At 42.3% G+C, this 23,247-nt stretch overlaps 1 protein-coding gene across 1 annotated transcript in view; it reads left to right on the forward strand.

The window, feature by feature from the left end:
- Positions 1-4,028: 4,028 nt before the first annotated feature.
- Positions 4,029-23,247, forward strand: part of LOC124549402 (phospholipase B1, membrane-associated-like) — a 147,717-nt gene continuing 128,498 nt past the window's right edge. Inside the window, exon 1 of the mRNA XM_047125242.1 lies at positions 4,029-4,050. The gene's annotated coding sequence lies outside the window, so the exon portion shown is untranslated. The remainder of the gene's footprint in view (positions 4,051-23,247) is intronic.

The raw sequence follows: 23,247 nt of genomic DNA on the forward strand, positions 1-23,247 counted from the left end.
CAGACTTTGAACACGGAACTGTAGGTGGAATTAGACGTATGGGGAATTCTGTTTCGGAAATTTTTAGAGAATTCCATATTCCTAGATCCTCAGTGTCAAGAGCGTGCCGAAAATACCAAATTTCAGGCATTAACCTCTCACTGTGGACAACACAGTGGCCGACCGCCTTCACTTTACGAGTGAGAGCACCGGCGTTTTCGTAGTGCAGTCACTGCTAACAGGCTAGCAACACTACTTGAAATAACCACAGAGATCGATATGGAACGCACGACGTAGTTGTCCGTTAGGACGGTGATGCGAAAGTTGTCGTAAATGGGCTAGCGAAGCAGACGAACGACGCGAGTGCCGTTGCTAACAGCACGACATCGCCTGCAGCTCCTCTCCTGGGTTCGTGACCGTATCTGTTGTACAACTGGAAAACCGTGGCCTGTTCAGAGGGGTCTCGATTTCAGTTGGTAAGAGTTGATGATAGGGTTCGATTGTGGTGCAGTCCCCACAAAGCCAAGGGCCCAAGTTGTCAACAAGGCACTGTGCAAGCTGGCGGTGACTCCATAATGGTGTGGGCTGTGTTTACACGGAATGCACTGGGTGCTCTGGTCTGGCTGAACCGATCATTGACTGGACGTGACTATGTTCGGCTACATAGGAGCATTTGCAGTCATTCATGGACTACATGTTCCTAAACAACACGGAATTTTTATGGATGAAAGTGCACTATGTCACCGGGCTACAATTGGTCGAGATTGGTTTGAAGAACATTTTGGACAATTCGAACAAATGATTTGCCCACCCAGATCGCCCGACATGAACCCCATCGGACATCTACGGGGCATAATCGAGAGATCAGTTACTGTACGAAATCCTGCACCGGCAACGTTTTCTCAATTATAGTCCACTGTAAATGCACCATGACTCAATACTTCTGCAGGAGACTTTCAACGACTTGTTCAGTCCATGCCACGACGAGCTGCTGCACTACATCGGGTAAAAGGAGGTCTGGCATTATGTTAGGAGGCAACCCACGGCATATGTCACGTCGGCGTATATCCAGGCATGCACCTAAAGAAATTAATTTCAGCGCTTCTATACTCATTTCGTATCTCCTCTTCAGAGTCCAGTTTTCGCATCCATAGAACAGCGCTGGTACAGCCGCAGACTTGTAGAACGTTAATGGAGTATCTCTGTGACTTTCTTTCCCAGTGGTTCAAAATGATTCAAATGGCTCTGGGCACTTTGGGACTTAACATCTGAGGTCATCAGTCCCTTAGAACTTAGAACTACTTAAACCAAACTAACCTAAAGACATCACACACATCCATGCCCGAGGCAGGATGCGAACCTGCGACCGTAGCGGTCGCGCGGTTCCAGACTGAAGCGCCTAGAACCGCTCGGCCACACCGGCTGGCCATTCCCAATGCTCTGTGTAAAGTTCCACAGAAATAATTGAACAGCTCAGCTACTACTTTTTTATGTATTTCATTGTTTGCTCTGCATGTAATACTGCACCCGTAATATTTAATTTTATTTATTTGCTGTATGCTCTGTTTGTCATTGTGAGTCTCAACTCGCGTGGGCTGGTGTCCTAAAAATGCCATTGATTTTGTGTTTGTGATGGAAACGTCTTACTTAACACAGATTCTTGTTTTCATTGTCACCAACAATTACTTTCTCTTCAGCAAAAGGTGGTGGGCTAACATCCACATCGTTAATTTTAAAATGCTTTATTGCCTGTACCCAAGTTTTGGTTAAATCGTCGAGATACGTCTTAAAAAGAGTGGGTAAGAGAGCACACCCTTGTCCAACTCGCTGGATTATTTCAGCCATATTATGTCTGCTACCTGCTATTTTTATCTGTATTTTGTAATTCGTATATAAGCCCTGTACAGCTCTTATAAAGTTAGATAGAATCCCTCTGTTTCTTAAAGTTTCCCACAGTTTGTTTCGATATATTCCACCAAACGCCATTTAGTAGTCAACGGAGACAAGAAAAATTGGCTAACGAATTCACGATGTTTTTCTATTAGTTGTGTCATGGCGAAGATACTGTGCGAGCGTGATCTGCCTTTTCGAAAACCATGATGGGCATCAGATAATACTGTATCATCGATTGGCGATAGCCGTTAAAATTCTTGCATACAGTTGATAACGTGAATTAAGAAGGCTTTCTGTGACATTATCACAGAATCATCCTGTAAATATACATACAGATACAAGCGGCAGCGCGCATAACTTTGACTCCCTGTAGCATCATTGGATGTCTTTTTCCGGACACGGATTCGTATTCTCATTTTGTCGCTCAGAACATCTTCTACATACCCTCGAAATATGTAATTTTGAAACACTCTGTACAGACACTCTGCCAGCGTGTATTCATAAAATCGAGTTTTCTTAGTTTTTCAGTATTTGAGGCTTATTTTATCAGTTCTATATTGATTTTGTCACATCTTGGAAGACTGCAGGGTGTGACCTGCTCTTGATAGACGTGATTCCATCTTGTAGTTCCTACAGCATTATCAAGTCTACGTTCTTATCTGGCTCAGACAGGACCATCTGCGTATCTTCGGCACCCATACATACATACATACATAAATACATTAATCCTAGTTCTATAGATCATGAATACGACATTTCGTAATGATGTGGAACGTATCCCTTTAACATAAGTTTTCCTTACAGAAAATAGTTAATTAATTAATTAATTTAATTTTTATTTTTTTAAATTTTTTTAATTTTTTTTTTTTTTTTTTTACAGTTACTACTTCATATCTAAGAGTTCATCTATTGAGTAGAAGGAGTTGTCATTCAGAAATTCTTTTAATTTGCTTATAAATGTTGGTTTACTATCTGACTTTTCATACTATTTGGCAAATGACCATAGTGAATATTATCCTTTCTTCTAGTGTTGTAGCTATGCGTGTCCAGAGTATCTTATAGTATATGTATTGTAACCAATTATATTCAGTTGTCTTTATTTGCAAATTGTCCTTCTACCAACATCTTCAACTTTTGCAGCCCTGTCGGTCTCAGTTGCGTATAATATTACGGTATCTTGATAATTTTTGCTTTTGGACAGTCTAATGAATGAAACATGCGTACACAAACAGATCACAGATACCACAAAAATACATTCAATAGTGGGCAATAACGTTCGATCTTTGGCAATAACTTTCGACAGTTGGCAACACCAACCAAAACAAAACATCAAAACAAGTGTTCACTTCCTAGTGCTGTTAAGCCTGAGAAACAAAATTTAAGATGGTAGTTGTAAAAAGTAGAACAATAGCGCAAAAATTGGAACAAAGACAAACGATGTAGAACAACATCCACGAAAGCTGTAAGTATAACTACAAATTATTACCGCATTATAGAAAAGCAAACTTGCAGAATCGTATATAACATTACCTCAAGTGCAAACTAAATAATGTAAACAAAAATATATACATATTATAGGCCATTGACTATGCCTTGCAAAGAATAAAGGCGAAAGGGGTACGGCTCAGAACCTGTGATTCATTCAGTTGTAATCTAAATGGAAATGTCGTGTGACTAGGGCCTCCCGTCGGGTAGACCGTTCGCCAGTTGCAAGTCTTTCGATTTGACGCCAGTTCGGCGACTTGCGTGTCGACAGGGATGAAATGATGATGAGGAGGACAACACAACACCCATTCCCTGAGCGGAGAAAATCTCCGACACTGTCGGGAAACAAACCCGGGGCCTTAGGACTGACATTCTGTTGCGCTGACCACTCAGCTACCGGGGGCGGACATTCTGCTGCAATTAGACGACCCAAGAGTAAAAATTATCAACATACCGTAATGTCCTTATCTTCTTTGTGCTTTTCTGAAATGCGGAAATTTTGCTTTTGGAATCCTGTTCCACAGGTTCGTTTAGCGAGCCCGCGGAGTACCTGGTCGACAATGAAGCCGGCAGGGCGTTTGTGTCCGGGGAGCCGTGGCATTGCCTGGCCTTGGCATGGAAATCACCAGCGCGCTGGCCACCGCCGTCGCACTGTCAGTCCTGCACGCGGCGTCTTCCGGATCGCCCGACGAGGTAAGCTGCTCCGGGCTTCTGGCTTCTGGTGCCCCGCCGCTCCGGCAGACCACCCCGCACGTCACACTGCCCTCACCAACAATGTCTTTCGGCGCAACCACCTGCAGTCATCTATATCCAGTTGTCCCGCCATAGGCCTTATATTTTGACCCAGCCGGCCGTTGTGGCCGAGGGGTTCTAGACGCGACCGCTACGGTCGCAGGCTCGAATCCTGCCTCGGGCATGGATGTGTGTGATGTCCTTAGATTAGTTAGGTTTAATTAGTTCTAAGTTCTAGGGGACTGATGACCTCAGATGTTAAGTCCCATAGTGCTCAGAGCCATTTGAACCATTTTATTTTGACCCAACTTTTGATTATGGGATTTGTTTTTGTCGTATTACATTTTCTTGAACGATACGATCATACGGTGTTAATCACCAAAACTTGCACCGCAAATATTGCGAAAATGGAAAGTGCTATTTACGTGCAGTTTTCACAGGTAGTTATGGGCTCGTATTGTTAGTCAATAAACAGATTGTATTAATACGTAGGAAGTGTATTTTTTGTGCAAAAATACACTTTTTAAAATGGAACAGTGCCTATTGACACTAGTAAACAAAAAGTATGGTAAATTAGAAAGTCATTGTCGTTTGTTGCAGGATTCTAGTGCGAGTCGTTTACGAGATATAATATTTTGAAGTTTCCACGTCGACACTAGTTTGTACCATTCGACCTGCGTAGTTGTTTGGCACGATATTGTTATGTTTGCTTGTGTGTCTCTTGTGTGCACTGCGACTTGCTGGTCTGCGTGTTTCAGTTGGAGCCGTAGGTCGTGAGTAGATGACGGGATATAAAAATGCCGACATACTAGTGGTCTGTGGAGGGTGTAGGAAGAAAGCAGTTCATTCTTGTACGGTGTTTATGGCAAGATGTCCTAACAGACGTCAACCATCTCTGCAGTTATTCATCAACCTCTTCAACCAGTTACGTGAAAGTGTTGCTGCAACACTTAGCCGACGCGACAGAAGGTTCAAAAAATGGTTCAAATGGCTCTGAGCACTATGGGACTTAACATCTGAGGTCATCAGTCCCCTAGAACTTAGAACTACTTAAACCTAACTAACCTAAGGACATCACACACATCCACGCCCGAGGCAGGATTCGAACCTGCGGCCGTAGCGGTAGCGCGGTTCCAGACTGAAGCGCCTAGAACCGCTCGGCCACACAGGCCGGCCCCGATAGAAGGAAACAAGTGTCGATAGAAGAAATTAATGTTCCTACTGCGGTTGCAGCTGATCCGCGCGTTAGCTCCCGCGCAATCGTACGAGGAAGTGGCACGAGTCCTCGAAGTGTCCTATGCATTCTCCATTGTCATAGGTTCCATCTCTATCACATTTCTCTCCAGCACGAGCTGCATGGAAGTGGAGAATCGTGCTAATTTCTGTACTTGGGCATTAAGGAAAGATACTCCAGATGCATGGTGTATCTTGTTTAGTGATGAGGCCACATTTACCAATCATGGGGTAGTGAATCATCAGCTCATTCTCCCGTTTTTCATAGAAGGAGCACTAATCGCGCACAAGTATCGCAGCCGCCGAACAGACCATCTTCCACTGATGCTAGAAGACGTTCTTCTGCGTACTAGGACGAATGTGTAGCACTAACGTGATGGCTGTCCGGACCATAGTGCACCAGGCACTACAGCGTGTCTTCACGAATCGTTTTCAAATCTTTGGTTCGGAGGCAGAGGACCCGTACCTCGGCCAGCCTGTTCTCCGGATTTGAAGTCTGTAGATTCTGTAGGGAAAACTAAAGGATGCTGTCTATGAGGACAAACTAATAACATCCAATAATATGCAACGACGTATTACTGCAGTCTGCTCGGACATTTCCGCTAAACCAGACTAGGAAACATGTACTGCCCCTGCCGATGGTCATTTTGTACAAAACTTGTGGTGATCAGTACTGTCGTTACTGATCAGAGTTCACATAAAATGGTTCAAATGGTTCTGAGCACTATGGGACTTAACTTCTGAGGTCATCAGTTGCCTAGAACTTAGAACTACTTAAACCTAACTAACCTAAGGACATCACACACATCCATGCCCGAGGCAGGATTCGAACCTGCGACCGTAGCGGCCACGCGGTTCCAAACTGAAGCGCTTAGAACCGCACGGCCACACCGGCTGGCAGAATCCACATAACTAGTGTATGCTCTTGTTCTTTATGTGTACTATCACAGCCAAGTGTAGGCGTGGAAATTTTTCAAAATAATATCTCTTAAACGATTAGCTTTAGAATCCTATAACAAACACCACTGACATTCTAATTTGCCCTGCTTTTAGTCTGTTAACGACAATAGAAATTGTTCCATTTAAAAAAGTGTATGTTTGCACAAAAAATAAACTTTCTAGGTATTATTATAAACTATTGATTGGCTAACAATATTAACGCCACACTACCAATCCATTGTGTGAAAACCGCACATCAATTGAGAAAATAAACCAATGAACAATCTACAGTTATCTTCGGTTGTTCCGCGGGTAATAGAGCTGTATAAGTTCATTGATACCATTAGAAAAGGAAGATTACGGCTGAAATTCTTGTCGACAACAAGATCCTTTTCGCCACACGCTACAAAGTGGCTAGCGGAGTGCTGATCCTAAGTCACTGCCGCTGCTTATTTATTCAAACGCTTGCTTATTCAGTCTCACCAAACTGACTTTGCTAATCATAGAAGTGGTTACCAGCTTTCGAACGTATAATTGTACCGTTTAGGTACGACACACTAGTTGGTTCTGAGCTTTTAAGCTCAATACATCCGAAGGATCGAGCGTAAAAAAGTCGGGAAGGTCAAATGCCATCCAACTATAATGTTAATGAGAAATTAACATAGGAGTCACGTCAGTCTGTTTCGGATGGGCACCTGCAGCGTTTATTGTAAGGACTGTGTTTTAGTGAAGGTGGCTCAGTTAGAGGGGAACGTCTGCAAAAAAAAAAAAAAAAAAAACGTTTTATTAGATTGCCTAAAGCTTTACCAAAATAGTTATTATCAGAATATATTTTATGGATTAGGTTATGGTAGATCTGTATTAACTTCCTGGAAATGTGGGGCAGGACACCTTGATTACTATTGTAAAAACTTTTACTTGAGGAATGAGATGCAGGAAATATTGCAGGCACAACGCCCATTTTCAAATACAACAGAAAAAAATATCTAAATGATATAGTTGTCGGTACTTGAAATAACCTGTTGCTCATTATTTTCTTCTGTTTCATTTCCGTTGTCTGATTTAAAATTTTGATAAAAGCGATGGTGAAGGGAAGATACCAACTACAACATCGACATTGTATCACAGAGTTTAGCAGCTCCGATGGGATACTTTGAAATACTTTGGTTTAAGATCAGTGCCATTCATTTTCTGTGCCTTATGTTTGCCCTTCTTCAGACTTACTGTTGTATGTGAACCGTACATGGACTATATGCCCTCCCTGCAAAATTAGAAGAGATCCTTTCGGAAGTCCACGCTTATGCCACAAAGATTTTTGTTTCTTTTGCTAGCTTTCTTGTTAATGGAGTTATGGAGGTAAACTAACAAAATCCTCTTTCTGCTTTTCCAAAAATGTAGCGAACGGACTGTTTTCCTTTGCACTTCGGATTAGGTTTGCCCATTCTTGAGGGCTGTAAACGTATTTCGTACGTCACTTATTTTTCAATTACGCCAAAATCTGAATCACAAGGCAATCAGGTATTGTATGTGTATTCTTCATTATACCGGAATTATCACTTTCTGTGTTAGCCATGTTGGTCGATTAGCCATGTTGGTCAATTAGCCTGTCGGAATCCAGGGATCAGAGAGACATGGAACAACCTCTTCTTCCATTCGGAAGCTTGAGACTATTTTGTGAGGCCTGTTGTCTTCTCCTTTTTAATATGTAAGTGAAGCTATTCCACATTCTGGTAATCCAATAAACTGACGCCAGATGGACCCAGCTGAAATAATACGCACCTAGTTCAATGTTCAACAAACGGATGGATACCTCATTATTTCACTAAGCCCTTCAATCGATGAGACGGAACTTTTGTGGTATTTCGTACTGATTGCCTCAGAAAAGTTAAAAATACTTATTGGAGATCCGGAAGAAGCCATAAGTAGTGTCATAGCCATTCTTACGGACTTGCTAGTTTCAAAGTTTCTTCAGACTCGAAGTTTATGGAGATCGGTCAGTGACATTTTGAAATTATGAGGTAGTCCATCGGGCTGCCCACGTAGCGCAACTGGCAGAGCGCGTCCCGGGCACTGCAGGTACGTCACTTCGAGTCCCGGTACGCGCTTTCATTGTGTCACAAAAGAAACTGAGAGCGACTGCTTCAAAATGTACGCTTGAATACAGCTGTAATATGGTTCAATTAAATAACGCCAAATAAGTACAGAGATAATGACATTGTGATGAAGAGGCATCCGATTCGTGTCAGGTTTGTCATATCTGTTCAAGAGCATTACAGAAAACAGAAAGACGGAGAGGAATGAATTTATAATGCTTTCTGTTAGAATAGCATCCTTAGAGAGGAGTAAAAGAACATGACAGTATCTTATCTACAATTGCACATACACATAACACAGTGGCCAGTGTGATGAAATTCAGAGGAAGATTACGTACAGTAAAGCACAGATATTCATTTCATCAACGGACCTCGCGTGAACGGATTAGTAAAAGATAACACGGAACAAGTTATCTCTCATCATAAACGGCGCAAAATCGAGAAATATCAATAAACACGTTGATCTGAAATATCTTGACGCACTTTGAATTATATAGTTTTATCTGATACGATAAACAGAAACAGTTTTTGTCTCTTAAGTTCTCGATAAACAGAGACAGTTTTTGTCTCTTAAGTTCTTCATTAGAATGGAACCTTGATGTTCCCTCTTTCATAGCAGTATTTCAGATTTAAAAAGCGAATGCAAATTTTTCCGGTGTCTAGAGGACGCAGGTTTCTTGGTTTTCCATCACAATATATTGATGAATACCGGACTTATCTTCTTGCGATCTCCATCGGTAGACGATCTCCATCTGTAGACGGTTTGTACAGACTCGTCTTGATTTAGCAATGTATCAACGAAGTAGCTCCGTCATTGATGATCCGAAAGTTCCGAACGTTAAAACTATGCACCGGACCAAGTACTCGAATCCAGACTCTTAAAATCACGAAACAAACGTTTATCAACAGGCAAAGTGTTTATAAATCAGTATCTCTCTCTTTGTGGGAGCATCGCTCAAGAAAGAAAATGCTCGGAGTTCGTGTTATGATTCATGCAGATTGCATGGGAATATATATGCAGTGTAAATTTTAGTGCAGAGTGAAAGACACGTTCTAGAAATAGCTAACTGGCTGTGGCAGACCATTTTCATCAAATACTTCCTCACAGAAGAGCTAGCAAGGTCCGATCAGTTTCGGAGGTAAGAGAAAAGTAGTGCCTGATTGAAGTTTCAAAGTGAGACTCACTTGCATATTCAGTTATTAAGACCATGTGCGACTCAGCTGGAGAGGTCATGTCTGTGAATCGGTCCGACAAACATTTTTTTGTCTGACATGAACTCCAAAGAACCTCGCACAATTTACCAGGCCACACGCGTGTCACAGGAGTACCAAAAACCTTAATGATGAAATAGGAGAAATTAAGGTGCATTCAAATAGCACAGGTAATCAATTTGTGCACGTAAAATGTGTGAACGGAAGAGAAAGGCGCCGGCATGATGTTAGTGTGATAATACACAATACTCTGGTTCAAATGGTTCAAATGGCTCTGAGCACTATGGGACTCAACTGCTGTGGTCATTAGTCCCCTAGAACTTAGAACTACGTAAACCTAACCAACCTAAGGACATCACACACACCCATTCCCGAGGCAGGATTCGAACCTGCGACCGTAGCAGCAGCGCGGCTCCGGACTGGAGCGCCTAGAACCGCAAGGCCACCGCGGCCGGCACAATACTCTGGTTTTCAGATTAACTGTGTAGACGGAAATGTCGTATGATGCTTTTACCACTGGTGTGGTTTCCCTCAATCCACTTTCACAGGAATAAACAGTAACATTTTGTTTCTCTGTGAAGCATCTTTTCATTCGTATGGTAATGAAGTTTCTGCGTTTCTTTTTGACAGCTTCTCTGCACTTCATCACCGTTACTTTAGGCTTAGGTTTCCTCATATGGAAAAATATGGTATTCTAGGTTCGGTTAGCGACATATCGTTTTCTTTTGACGTTTGTGAATATCGATACATTATGAAAATGTTCTCTCGGAGATGGTGAAAGTGAGCTCGTCGGTACTCAGCGATGAATCAACGAACTATTTCGGCTAGAGTTCAGGTAATATCTGAAACTTCATTACAGATAAAGACTGATTGTCAGATTGAGATTCCAACACATATCCTTGCTAATAGTGGAAGTGCTGGAGCCTGCCCAAAAGCTCCTAGCTGCCATTACTCCTCCATTGGTATGTGTATTGACTGCGAAAGACAAGTATACTACATCAAGCTGTAGTCTAGCACACTGTTTTAAACTGTAAGAAAGCTTCATCGGAGCTTACAGTTTTCTGCAGAGGAAAGAATCAGCCTGAAGGTTTATTATTTCTAAGTTTGTCGATCCAATCTATTAACAACGGTAGAGTGAGGACAAAGTCCACGCTGTTATTCATTTCTTCTGACACGACCTGAATCTTAGTTTCCTAGAGCAAAAACAGAGATTTTTAACATAGTCGTGGAATATATTTTAGATCTACCACTAGAGACAATAATTACGTCATAACAGAAATGTTACATAATAACATAATGCAATGATAACAAACATGATTTTCTCCCAAGATATAATACGCCCTCTTGAATCAAGGTCACTAAAAGAAGGCAGATTAGACATTCTAAGACTTTGAACCCAATCCCCCAGTGTCCTTCATCTTCAAGGCATTACCGAGAGCCGGCCGGTGTGGCCGAGCGGTTCTAGCCGCTTCAGTCTGGAACCGCGCAACGTCTACAGTCGCAGGTCGAATTCTGCCTCGGTCATGGATTTGTGTGATGTCCTTAGGTTAGTTAGGTTTAAGTAGTTCTAAGTCTAGGGGACTGATGACCTCAGATGTTAAGTCCCATAGTGCTCAGAGCCATTTGAACCATTTGCATTACCGAGAGTTGGTAAACATTACGGTTGGCTTCTGCATGACATGTAAACAAGTCTCCCCAAGAGCAGATAAAAATGGTAGTTTGACATACCTCGTTGAACACAGTTACCGAACGAGCATAACGTGCACTGCAGCGAGATATAAAACTGGAATGGATACATAGGCAAACTGATAAAAAGAAAGTCTAAAGATGATGACATAAAACAAAGACAAAAGCAAATCACATAATGAGATTACACAAAGTTTTTTGATTGCGTGAATTGATTTCTATCTCTCTTTTCACTTCCATTAGAAAGCAGTAAAATTTTCTTATACGTCAAGACTGTGGTTGCCAATAACGTTGGCATAGACGCTGGTAACTGTATTTCTTATTCACAGCATTCTTTAGCAACACTGACGTAAGATTCCAACGGCTGACGCATCCACTTCGCCACAGTTACGAAGTGGATGCGGTGTAGGTGCTGCGCAAATTGACGGTTTTGAACTTCAACCGTTCTATGGTAACTGCAGATTTCTGTGAAGGTCTAGTTGGTGGCACTGGTGTTATTTGTGTGTAGTATTTTCCTTCAGTTGTCTGGGTAGAGTGCCATTCTTTGCCTCACTCAATCCTGCAGATCTATAATGGATCATCCGCTGGAACCTGTGTATAGTCTTCTGTATCTGAAAGCATCACTACCTTAGCAAGAGTGACAGCCATCTCGTTGCTCAGGACACTGTTGTGAGATTTAATACAGTACATGGACACACTGCGTTCTTACCTTTCCTGTTAGTTTTCGTTTGTATTATCTTGTGGGCTACCGGGTGCTTTGTATGCCATCGACGGAGGTATTTAAAGAGAGCGAGCGCAAAAAATGGCTCTGAGCACTATCGGACTTAACGTCTGACGTCATCAGTCCCCTAGAACTTAGAGCTACTTAAATCTAACTAACCTAAGGACATCACACACATCCATGCCCGAGGCAGGATTCGAACCTGCGAGCGTAGCGGTCGCGCGGTTCCAGACTTTAGCGCCTAGAACCGCTCGGCCACTCCGGCCAGCCAGAGCGAGCGCAGATTTAGAGTCCTAGAAGATGATAATATTTTCCTCCGGTTCCGTACAGCAGTACTTATGGGCTTCCAAGATGACCGTAAGGTTTGCCTTCATTACTGTAATTTACTTTGGCAGCTTGTGCCTAAATCCTACTTGCACATAGTTATCATAGGAGGCGCTTCCTGTTCTCTCCTGGTTCTTTGATGTGTCTTTCTAGAGAATCTCCGCCTGTGAATATTTGACTTGGAGTTCGAGCATGGCATGATTTCAAATAGTTATAGAAACTGGGAGATCAGATCTCAATTCAGGTTCAACGACATTACCTAATCAACTTATTCAAGCATGAGCAGTCGTGCAGACACGGCTAATCCAACGCCCGGAGTTTTCTCTATACATTCATTGATCCGTTAAAACAAAATTTTCTTGACAGGTTATTATGTGTGTGCCATAATTTGTAGCTGACTCCTTAGGTTTTAAATTTATTTCCTGAAAATTATCAATACGGCCAGCAGAACAGCACACTACTTTCATCACAAAGTTCAAGACGTGGGATTCTCTGATAATAAGACGTCTCATTATATTTTTTCTGTCATTTGTAGCTCAGATTTCGTGATATTACTGCTAGCAGAATGCTTGCCGCAGTGGTAACACCGGTTCCCGTGAGATCACCGAAGTTAAGAGCTATCGGTGCTGGCTAGCACTTGGATGGGTAACCGTTCGGTCTACCGAGAGCAGTTGGTAAGCGGGGTGCACTCAACCCTTGTGAGGCAAATTGAGAAGCGACTTGATTGAGAAGTAGCGGCTCCAGTCACGAAAACTGACAATGGTCGGGAGAGCGGTGTACTGACCACATGCCCCACCATATCCGCATCTAGTGACGACTATAGGCTCAGGATGACATGGCGGTCGGACAGTACCATTAGGGTCTTTCGAGGCATGCTCGTACGGAGACAGAGACAGAGAGAGAGATAGAGAGAGAACGCTGTTGTCGAGAGTAAAAGTTTGGTACATAGAATTTCTTACTCAGATGTTGAGAGTATGGAAGCCAGGCTAGGATGTGTTTGCGGAAACGAGCCCACCAATACACTCATAACGGTGGGATACCGTAGGTGCTACGCCAGTTTGACAGTTTCCTGGTTACCAGGCGTCGAGATAAATTCAACATCTGTCCACAGCATCATATTGCGTGACAGTGCAAGCGTCTTTAATGGTGATGTTCTGCCGTTTTAAGACATGTAGTTGGTTTTGGAGTTCTGAAGGTTATTTCCCAACAACCTAACTCAATCAACAACAACGAAACAGCGGCTGGCAGTGTACACGAATTAATCAAATATCATAACATAGATTAGAAAGTTCTTGCAAAGATCTACCACAATTTCTAGTATTTATTAAGTACTGTAAAACTGTACAACTATACAACTGTATCTGATCTGTCATAGCCACTGAGAGTACACACAGATGTGGGTGGGAGGTGAGACAAAAAAAAAAAAAAAAAAGAGAGAGAGAGGCATGTACTAGATTATGAGCTAAACACAATGTATCTATGTTGGATAATTCTTTGTGTCCGACCTCTGTGGCATTCGGTGATGAATTTTGGGTAGGACTGAGTTCTGAGCAGCTGTTCCCTTAAATGATGGTGAATTAACAGGCATGGGCAAGCTTTGCTGACCCGTGGGCCTGATTCATAGACTTACTTAAACTCGCGTGCTGCCTCCTCACATGATGTGGCAGCAGCGCTTCTAGCACAAAAAGTCACAACTGTAGTGTTCGTGACGTTAATGTTGATGGGGTAACGCATCTCTATGAATGGCACCCCTTTACTGACACGTCACGCCAACAGATTATGCCTCAAAACACACGGTTTTGGGAGTATATTCATTTTGTGAGCACCCCATCTTCAGATGTTTACATTTACTTACGAGTCGTGAACATTGTACCTTTACTTACGACATTTTACAAAAGCTGTCTCTTAAGACTTTCGTTGCAAAGCTCTGCAGTGCTCACGACTCATAAATAAATGTCATCATCTGAAGCTGGCTTGCCGGGTATCTTGAAATGCGCAATGGAAAAATAAATGCTTGTAAAAGCAACTGATGCAGCTAAAGGAAACGCGTATGTATGTGTTTTCCACATCTCCTCCCATACCACTGGACCGATTTCTACCAAATTTGGTACACATATCACTTGGAGAGAATCTTTGTAAGAGTAAGAACCACCTACCTATCAGAGGGGTGGAGGTTGGAGTGAGAAAGCACTGCAGCCCAAGATGCAGGAATATCTACATTTTATTCATACGGTATCTGAGAATGAGAGCACTTAGTGACTTGTAACAAACTTTACTTACAATTTCAAGCCCTTGCGAAACTTCTTCTCGTTGACAACTCTCACAAAGTGATGAAAAGAAAAAAGTTCATCGTTTACTAATTTTCGCCTGTTGACAGAGTAAAGCTGCCTCATGAAGCATGAAGTTTTAATTTATTACTTCTTTACTACTAACTTTATTCGCGTTACATTTTGCATACGGTATGCAAATATACCACTGAATGTAACAGCAAAATTATATCAGTATAGGAAACATAGTTGAGAAGGTATGATGCCGTAAACAATGAGATGCCTGAAAAACTGCCGCATCATGCACGACCTATACTCAATACATTCCGCAGACTGTATCCACATATGATCCTGAATGTACATCAAAGATATAACATCATATGACACATAGGTCAGGAAGTACGACGTTATGTGTGAAAATGAAACTGCAGGGGGAAATTCAATAGTGATACAGGTATTGTGAAATAAGTTTCATATATGTGAGTTGTATTTGACATTTGTGTGAGCGAGCAAAGCCACGGGTAGCAAGCTCATCCTAAACCCCTTGGAAAGATTTCAACCAAATTTGGTATACGTATTAGTTACGATCATGAAAGAAATACTTTGGCGGTGAGAACAACAAGTGTCCTAGTGGGGTGAAGAGTGATAACGTGGTGATAGTAGAGACGAGGAGGAGATGGACACACAAAGAGGGGGATGGAGGAAATGGAAACGGATATCGGCGAGGGGTGGGGGGAGAATGAGATAAACGGAACGAGGGGAGAGAGAAATGGACAGGGGAAAGCAGTAGATGGACAGAGAAATGAAAGAGTTGGACAGAGGCAGGGGGTGGAAGAGATGGCACCGAGAGTGGGACGAGGAAATAAGCAGAGAGAGGGCGATGATTAAATGGACAGAGAGGGGGAACGAGGAGGTGGACAGAGAAAGGAAAGAGGAGGGGACTGTGAGAGAGGGGAGAGGATGAGATGAATAGCGAGAGGGGGGAGGAAGAGGAGGCACCGAGAGGGGGAGTAGAAGGTGAGCGGGAAGAGGGCTAGTAAATAGACAGAGAGGAGAGAGAGCAAGGTGTACAGACAATGGGGGGGTGGGGGGGGGGGGTGGGTTGGAGAAGAGAAGGAAGGAGTTTGACGAATAGAAGATTGGAAAAAATACATACCCATCAACACCGGGTACTCAGCTAGCTCATTATAAATTACCTACATTTTCGACAGTTGCGGAGTTCTAATGCATCCACAACGGACAAGAACTGTTTACTAATGTTAATACGGGAAAGCTTCTGATTTCATTAAATTCGGTTTTTTGTTGTCTAACAACTTAGACATAAATTTATGGAGCGTATGCGTTCTCCGTTGCTTCTAGTCACGTATCACTCGATTCATTTTAGTTTTGCTGAACTTCCCTCTACGGAGTATCTGTCTCCTTACCTCCTCGTATCTGAACAGTTAACAACCAGAGTTATCAATTTTGAATCCAAAATTTATCGGGCCCAGAATTTCTCCCCCTTACTGCACCCCCTATTAACAAATTAAATAACCTTTTGCACCCCCAAAACAAATCAGTGGATCGTGTTTCTTGTGATGATGATTAACTGACGATTTTACTCGAATATCCTGTCTGGTAAAACCTCGCTTTACCTTTACCTCACTTTGAAACCCTTCAGGAAGCGCTATCAGTGCTTTTTTCTACTCTTCCTTGCTTCTGCCATACTGGTTATATTGCTCCAAGGTTCGCCAAAGGAACAACTGAGTTGTTGCTACTTTCACTGAGCATATAGTCTCACGAAATGAACTTGTAGAGATTAGAGACGCGAACATCGTCAAAATTTCGCAGTCTGGAGAACTAACCTGAAAGAAGATCGACAAGAAAGACTGTTGAAATAATCTATGTTTGCATTTTTCTCGTGCTGTGAAAAAGCCATCTGGACGTGCGATATAGTTGTTGGTGTCTTGCTGGATATGCAGAAACTGTCCTTTAGCATTTAGTTATATTTCGAAAGCAAACTCTGCTGTCATCACTAGTCTCTTAATGCATGGACAACAAGAGCTCTGTTCGCGAATATGTTTACCGTATGATAAAAATGTACGTTTTCATTTTCTTTTCTTTTCCGTCAGTTTCCTACCCCGACAGTACTCTGGAATCATTACAACGTCGAAAAGTAAGAAACGAGATGTTCTGAAACAACTAATGACAAATTTTACGACGTTGAAAAACTCGTCTAACGAATGTGTAGTTTTGTAACTGCGGATGGCTTTATCGCGACGGAACTTCTACATAAAATGAAAAACCGATACGGCACAAACAGCGCCAACACCAAGCAAATATTTCCGATATCTCGTTTTCCTTCACACAGTACACAGGGCAGATGTTGCGGGAAACTGTTACATGTTTGTTCCAATGAAATGGAATATACTTATAGGTCTGTCTCATATTTTATTTTGATGCGTATATTCGGTGTGTGTGGCACATCGTTATGGTTCGAGAGCTTCACTGTTCATTTGTTTTTGTACTTTGGTTTGCAGCAGTTGAACTGACTTTATGGAGAGGAAGTGCACTTACGCAGTTTGTTTCACAGAAGATACTTTCTTCTGTAACTTAAAAAATAGTCAGTTAAAGGTATATTTGGGCAAACGTGAGAAACGTAGCTATGAACGTAGTTTATTTAGTTTTTTTCCACAGGGTTACAACACAATTTTTTAAACTAAATATTTTTTTCTCTAATTTATCTGACTTATTTTAACCGACTCTGTACAAATTAATTTAAATCAAATTGCTGTCAGTTTTGGTTAGAGAGTTAGAAACCTCCAAAGATTTAAAGCGTGTGCAAAGTTTTTAAAGTGTATGCAACACGCTTTATATACAGTAGCGGGTGTAATGGAGCGACATGCACTGTTTTTCTTGGAAATATCCGTGTGTAGCAAGTTTATTTCAATTTCTTGGGGCGTTGTAGAGTTCTCTGACCCATCCTCGCTACTAAGGATGCTAAGAGTGTCTTACTACAACTTTTTTTTCCGTTAAATGAACCACATGGATACTCTTATTAAAGTCTAGTGACGTGCTCATCTTTCCGTTCAGTGGAGAGTGTTGGTATGACACTTTTAAAGTTCATTGTTAAGGTGGTTTATTCTAAACATAAACCTCTAGGTTGTGGTTAATCGATTTCTCCACGGTGCCCTCTCTTCCAGGAGTCCGGCTAGGAATGTTCGAGATTTTTGTGAAGTGTTCAGAAAGTAGGAGACAGGTATTGTCAGAAAAGAATCTGAGTAGTGTTAAACAAATATTGCAGTGACTGTTAAAAAACTTTGTTCATAGACATGATCGGTTTCGCAAACTATACTTGCACCATCAGATATTTGCAGCCAATCCATATAAACAATCTGTTTAAAAGCCGGGAGAAGTACATTCTCCGACATTGTCGTTAAGTTATTTAACATTCACGAGATAGAAATTTAAGAATTTCTAACACGCAAATTTCAAACATCTTAATGAGAATTTTGGGGAATGTGCTTATTTCGGCTTAAAGACAGATCACTTTTGTGGACTGACTATAACCACCTGATGAAGCAAGTATAGTTTGCAAAGCGGGTCCTGTCTTTGAATAAAGATTTTTAACAGTCACCGTGGTCCTTGTTATTCAACATGGAATATTTGGACTGTGGATACCGTAAACACAAAATGTTATGTTCAGTCTAAGTTGTACCTGAAAACCTCAGTCGGTAAGAGTATTATCCACAAAGGAGAAGTTCTGGGTTTGGGTCCCCGTCTAACACGCTACTTTTTTCTGCCACATAATTTAAGTGCGGGGATTCCTTTCCAGGCTCACAATGACAACCGTGAGGGTTCATTCAATGCTTGCCCTTGGGTGAGCGAGATTCCAGCAGCTGTAAACAACCGCAGCGTGAGTGGGAAGGAAGAACTCATGTTAATGACTCAGCCACCGACTTGCGTCGTCGATAACTTCCCTATGTTCATCTTAATCAGCAAATAATGGGTATTCTCGGTAGCTTACGTGTCTTTATAACACTAGAGACGAGTGCAGAGAAGAAGACACAGTTCATAATACTGACAGTTTTAGTTAAATCTGATTTATTTCTCAAGATATCTTTGTTCAGTTTAACATAAATCATGTCCCTTGATTTTCCGTTCTTGTTGTTCCCTCTCATTGGACATTCTGTGTATTAATCATCTTTCCCTACAACATATACTGTATATATCTTTCTGAGAACTTCAGACAACTTGCGCCATTTTACGCTGTCCGACAGGCCGACAGATCCGGTAAATGGGTCTCGATGCCTAAAGCATCAAGCGCAACATCAGAGCTACATCTCTGGTTCTACACACTAACCTATAGTTGCTATTTCACTTCATGGTTTAAGCAATCCCTAAGCGACTTTGTCTACTTATTGTATGGAAAATAAAACTCAGGAACTGTTGGTGACTATGAGTTGGGCTTTGGGAAGGGTAAAGAAACGAGAGAGGAAGTTCTGACGGTGATTTTAAAAAGGTTGTAAGACATAGATATACTCCTTTGCCCCCACTGTTCAATCTATACACCGAAGAAGCAATGATGGAAATAAAAGATGGATTTTAAGAGTAGGATTAAAATTCATGGTGAAAGGATATCAATGATACGATTCGCGGATGACATTTCTATCCTCAGTGAAAATGAGGAAATGTAACAGGATGTGTTGAATGGAATGGGCTTTCCAAGTACAGAATATGGATCGAGAGTAAATCGAAGAAAGAGCGAAGTAATGAAAAGTAGCAGAAATGCGAACAGCATGAAGTATAACATCACGACTGGTGATCACGAAGTAGTTGAAGTCAAGGCAGCAAAATAATCCATGACGGACGGAGCAAGGTAGACTTAAAAATCAGATTATCACTGGTAAAAAAGGCATTCCCGGCCAAGAGAAGTCTGCCAGTATCAAACATAGACCTTAATTTGGAAATTTCTGAGAATGTACGTTTGGAGCACAGCATTGTACCATAGAGAGACATGGACTGTAGTAAAAGCGGAATAGAAGAGAATCGAAGCATTAGAGATGTGCTACAGAAGAATATTGGAGAGTTGAAAATTAGGTGGACTGATAAGATAAGGAATGAGGAGGTTCTCTGCAGAATCGAAGAGGAAAGGAATATATAGGAAATACTGACAAGAAGGGGGAATAGGATGATAGGATATCTGTTAAGACATCGGGGAACAACTTCCTTGGTACTAAGGGAACTGCAGAGGGTAAAAACTGTAGTGTAAGACAGACATTGGAATATGTCGACCTAATAATCTAGGACGTAGTTTGCAAGAGTTACTTAGAGATGAAAAGGTTGGAACAGGAGAGGAGTTCGTGGAGGGCAGCATCAAACCAGTGAGAAGACTGATGACAAAAAAAAAAAAAAGCATATTGCGATTAGAGTTTGTAGTAAAGAAATCATACGCTCTCCTGGTTTCCGTGCGGTCTAACGCACGGCTTTCCGGGTTGGGAAGGAGCGCCTGGTCCCCGGCACGAATCCGCCCAGCAGACTTGTGTCGAGGCCCGGTGAGACGGACAGGCTGTGTGTGGATGGTTTTTGGCGGTTTTCCATCTGCTCGGCGAGTGCGGGCTGGTTCCCCTTATTCCGCCTCAGCTACACTATGTCGGCGATTGCTGCGCAAACAAGTTCTCCATGTACTCGTACACCACCTTTACTCAACCACGCAAACATAGGGGTTACACTCGTCTGGTGTGAGACGTTCCCTGGTGGGTGCCTGGGGGGCCGGGGGGTGGGGGGTCCAGCGCGGGCCGATCCGCACAATAACTCTGGGTTCGGTGTGGGGCGGCGGAGGGGTGAAGTGGACTGCGGTAGTCGTCGTCTGGTTGCGGACCACTGCGGTGGAGTCGGAGGCGGAGCCTCTCCGTCGTTTCTAGGCCACCGGTTAGCATACCATACAATACAAAGAGATAATAAATTAAAGCGCCATGTCCGATGCCGCAGTTTTAGTGCGTGAACAGAAAAAAATGTAGTAAGCAATAAACTTTTTTCATTATTTTGTGCGGGATGGCTGCGAGAAAAATTTTGTCAAGGTTCCAAATTGACTGTAAAGTTTGCTACAAGTAGTTAAGTGCTCTCACTCTCAAAGACGGGACACATACAGTCTTACTATTTGCGTGTTGTGGGCTAACCTTCTTTCCCACCCCACCCCTACCCCTTTGATAAGTAAGTGGTTCTTACACTCACAGCGATGCTTTCCGGACAATAAGTGCTATGGGTGACTAGTGTGGTTGAAATCTATCCAACAGTTTTGGAGGCATGTGGATCATTCTTACATACATCTACTTTTATTTTGTAAGGGGTGATCAAAAACATTCTGTTCGAAAGCCGTAGACTCCAGAATCGGTATGCCAATCAGGAAAAGTCGCCTTGAGCTTTGAGGCAATCATCCCATGGCCGCACCAGCTTGAAGATACCAGTTTGGTAAAACACCGTCTCTTTGTTCGTGAAGAAGGCGGCAACTGCCTGCCTGCTGTACATCCTCGTCCGACGGAAGTAGTCGACACTTCAAAGCCTTTTTTTAAGGGACCGAAGGTGTGATAATCACATGGGAGACATCAGGACCGTAGAACGAGCGCTCGGGTCTCTCCCACTTGAAGTGGCGTAATGGATGGAGTAGACCTTCGAGATCGACTGGCGTTTTATGTTGAATCGCCACTGGTACGGAACCTGGCGCTCCATTTCACAACAATGGTTTTCGACAGACATGCTGCCCGATACGCACTATTCATTCTCCAATGAATGTCTACCGGTGTTTGTCCTTCGGCGACCAAGGAAAGCAGCACGTTAGTCCTGTTTGGACGCATTTGACAATAATGTCGTCACCGTTCACGTATTCTTATTTATGGCACGTCGGTAAGTTAGGAATGCGCTTGCCTACATGTCGGTGCTTATATACCTGCATCGGAGTCGCAATACGTCGCATACACACAGCAGCAACTTGCTCATATGGAAACTTTTTGATCGCGAAAAATTAGGTTGTCACAATAGGTTTGTGTATAAATAACTGCTACCAGTGACGATTTTCTTTATTTTACTTTTCGCACTACGCTTTTCGGGAAATGATTCCCATTTTCAAGTGCGTTTTTGTGTTTGTTATGTCATTCCTATGTGATGTTGTCGATGTGTGAGATTCTGCTTCATTTTGTTAACTTTGCTGCAATATATAAGAAAACACGCGATTTTTTGTTGGTTGTCGATCTTTTTGTGAAGTTAGTGGCGAAATTTAGAGGAATTGGTACTTACAGTTTCCTTTGTGATCCATTTGTGCAGAGTCTCACACACACTAAACATCACACACAACTTGTTGTACATTTTTAAACATCGGAAAATTTTTACATAAACAAAACAGTGACACAGATCTTCTTACAAGTAGTCAACAGAGATGATATTATAGGTCTTTCACAGAGCATGATATGCTTTTGTACAGAGGTTATTTACCTTAACAATTCGGATCATAATTTACTTATGTCTATTTTACAATTGTGCTTATTTCTAAATGTTACTACTTTTAATTTAAATATACTATTGAAACATCTGAAGAAATTCACTGATTCACTTTCAAGTTTTTCGTTTAATACTTTATCTTCATATTTTCTGTAATGTGAATATATCTCCAGTTCTTCTAGCAAATCCAATTTATGTCCTGTATTTAGTCGGTGAAGTACTTTGACATTTTGCTCTATTTTCCCAAATAGGGTCCTGTATTGTGTACATGTGTTGCTATGGCTGACGTAGTGTGTCTGTTGTGTGTGAAGGCGTTTACGTGCTCTGCCACATTTCGAAATTTGCTTTAGGCAACCTAAGGAAATCACGGAAAGTCTAAATCCGGAAAGTCGCCAGGAATTTCAACCAACATCTTACCCATCGCGAGTACACTGATCGAAACAGTGAGCCATCTCGTTCGGTTAAAGAGTGACCCGATTACCTAGTCAAAACCGAGATGCGACCGCCAAAATCCTCCTGCGCTACCCGGAACACAGAAATTTGCGGCAATTACTTGGGGAAAAAGTTTCACTAGCACAACACAGGGAATCGCTGCTGCCCTTCACGGGCTTCTGAGCGCAGAACAGCGCCCGGGACAGACGTAACGGCCGCAAGCGTAACCTTAAACCGCGAGGAGAGCTACCGTGACTTGCACCTAGGCTCAAAGCTCGAAGAGATGTGTGAAAAACTTTTGCGAGAATCCTTAAGCGACATCTATCGGCTCCTGCTTAACGTTAAAGAGCAGTATTATCGAGGTGAGACCCAGCCCTGCGATAATTATTGTGACTCGTGGTGTTATGAGCGGGCAGGATCTCTTGGTAACCGCTCAGCAGCAAACATCAAATACACTACTGGCCATTAAAATTGCTACACCACGAAGATGACGTGCTACAGACGCGAAATTTAACCGATAAGAAGAAGATGCTGTGATATGCAAATGATTAGCTTTTCAGAGCATTCACACAAGGTTAGCGCCGGTGGCGACACATACAACGTGGAACCATGAGGAAATTTTCCAACCGATTTCTCATACACAAACAGCAGTTGACCGGTGTTGCCTGGTGAAACGTTGTTGGTACGCATTTCTCCTCCTTACACGAGGCATCACATCACGTTTCCGGCTTTGATAAAGGTCGGATTGTAGCCTATCGCGATTGCGGTTTATCGTATC

This window comes from Schistocerca americana, chromosome 1 (assembly GCF_021461395.2).
Source record: "Schistocerca americana isolate TAMUIC-IGC-003095 chromosome 1, iqSchAmer2.1, whole genome shotgun sequence".
NCBI classification, from domain to species: Eukaryota; Metazoa; Arthropoda; class Insecta; order Orthoptera; family Acrididae; genus Schistocerca; species Schistocerca americana.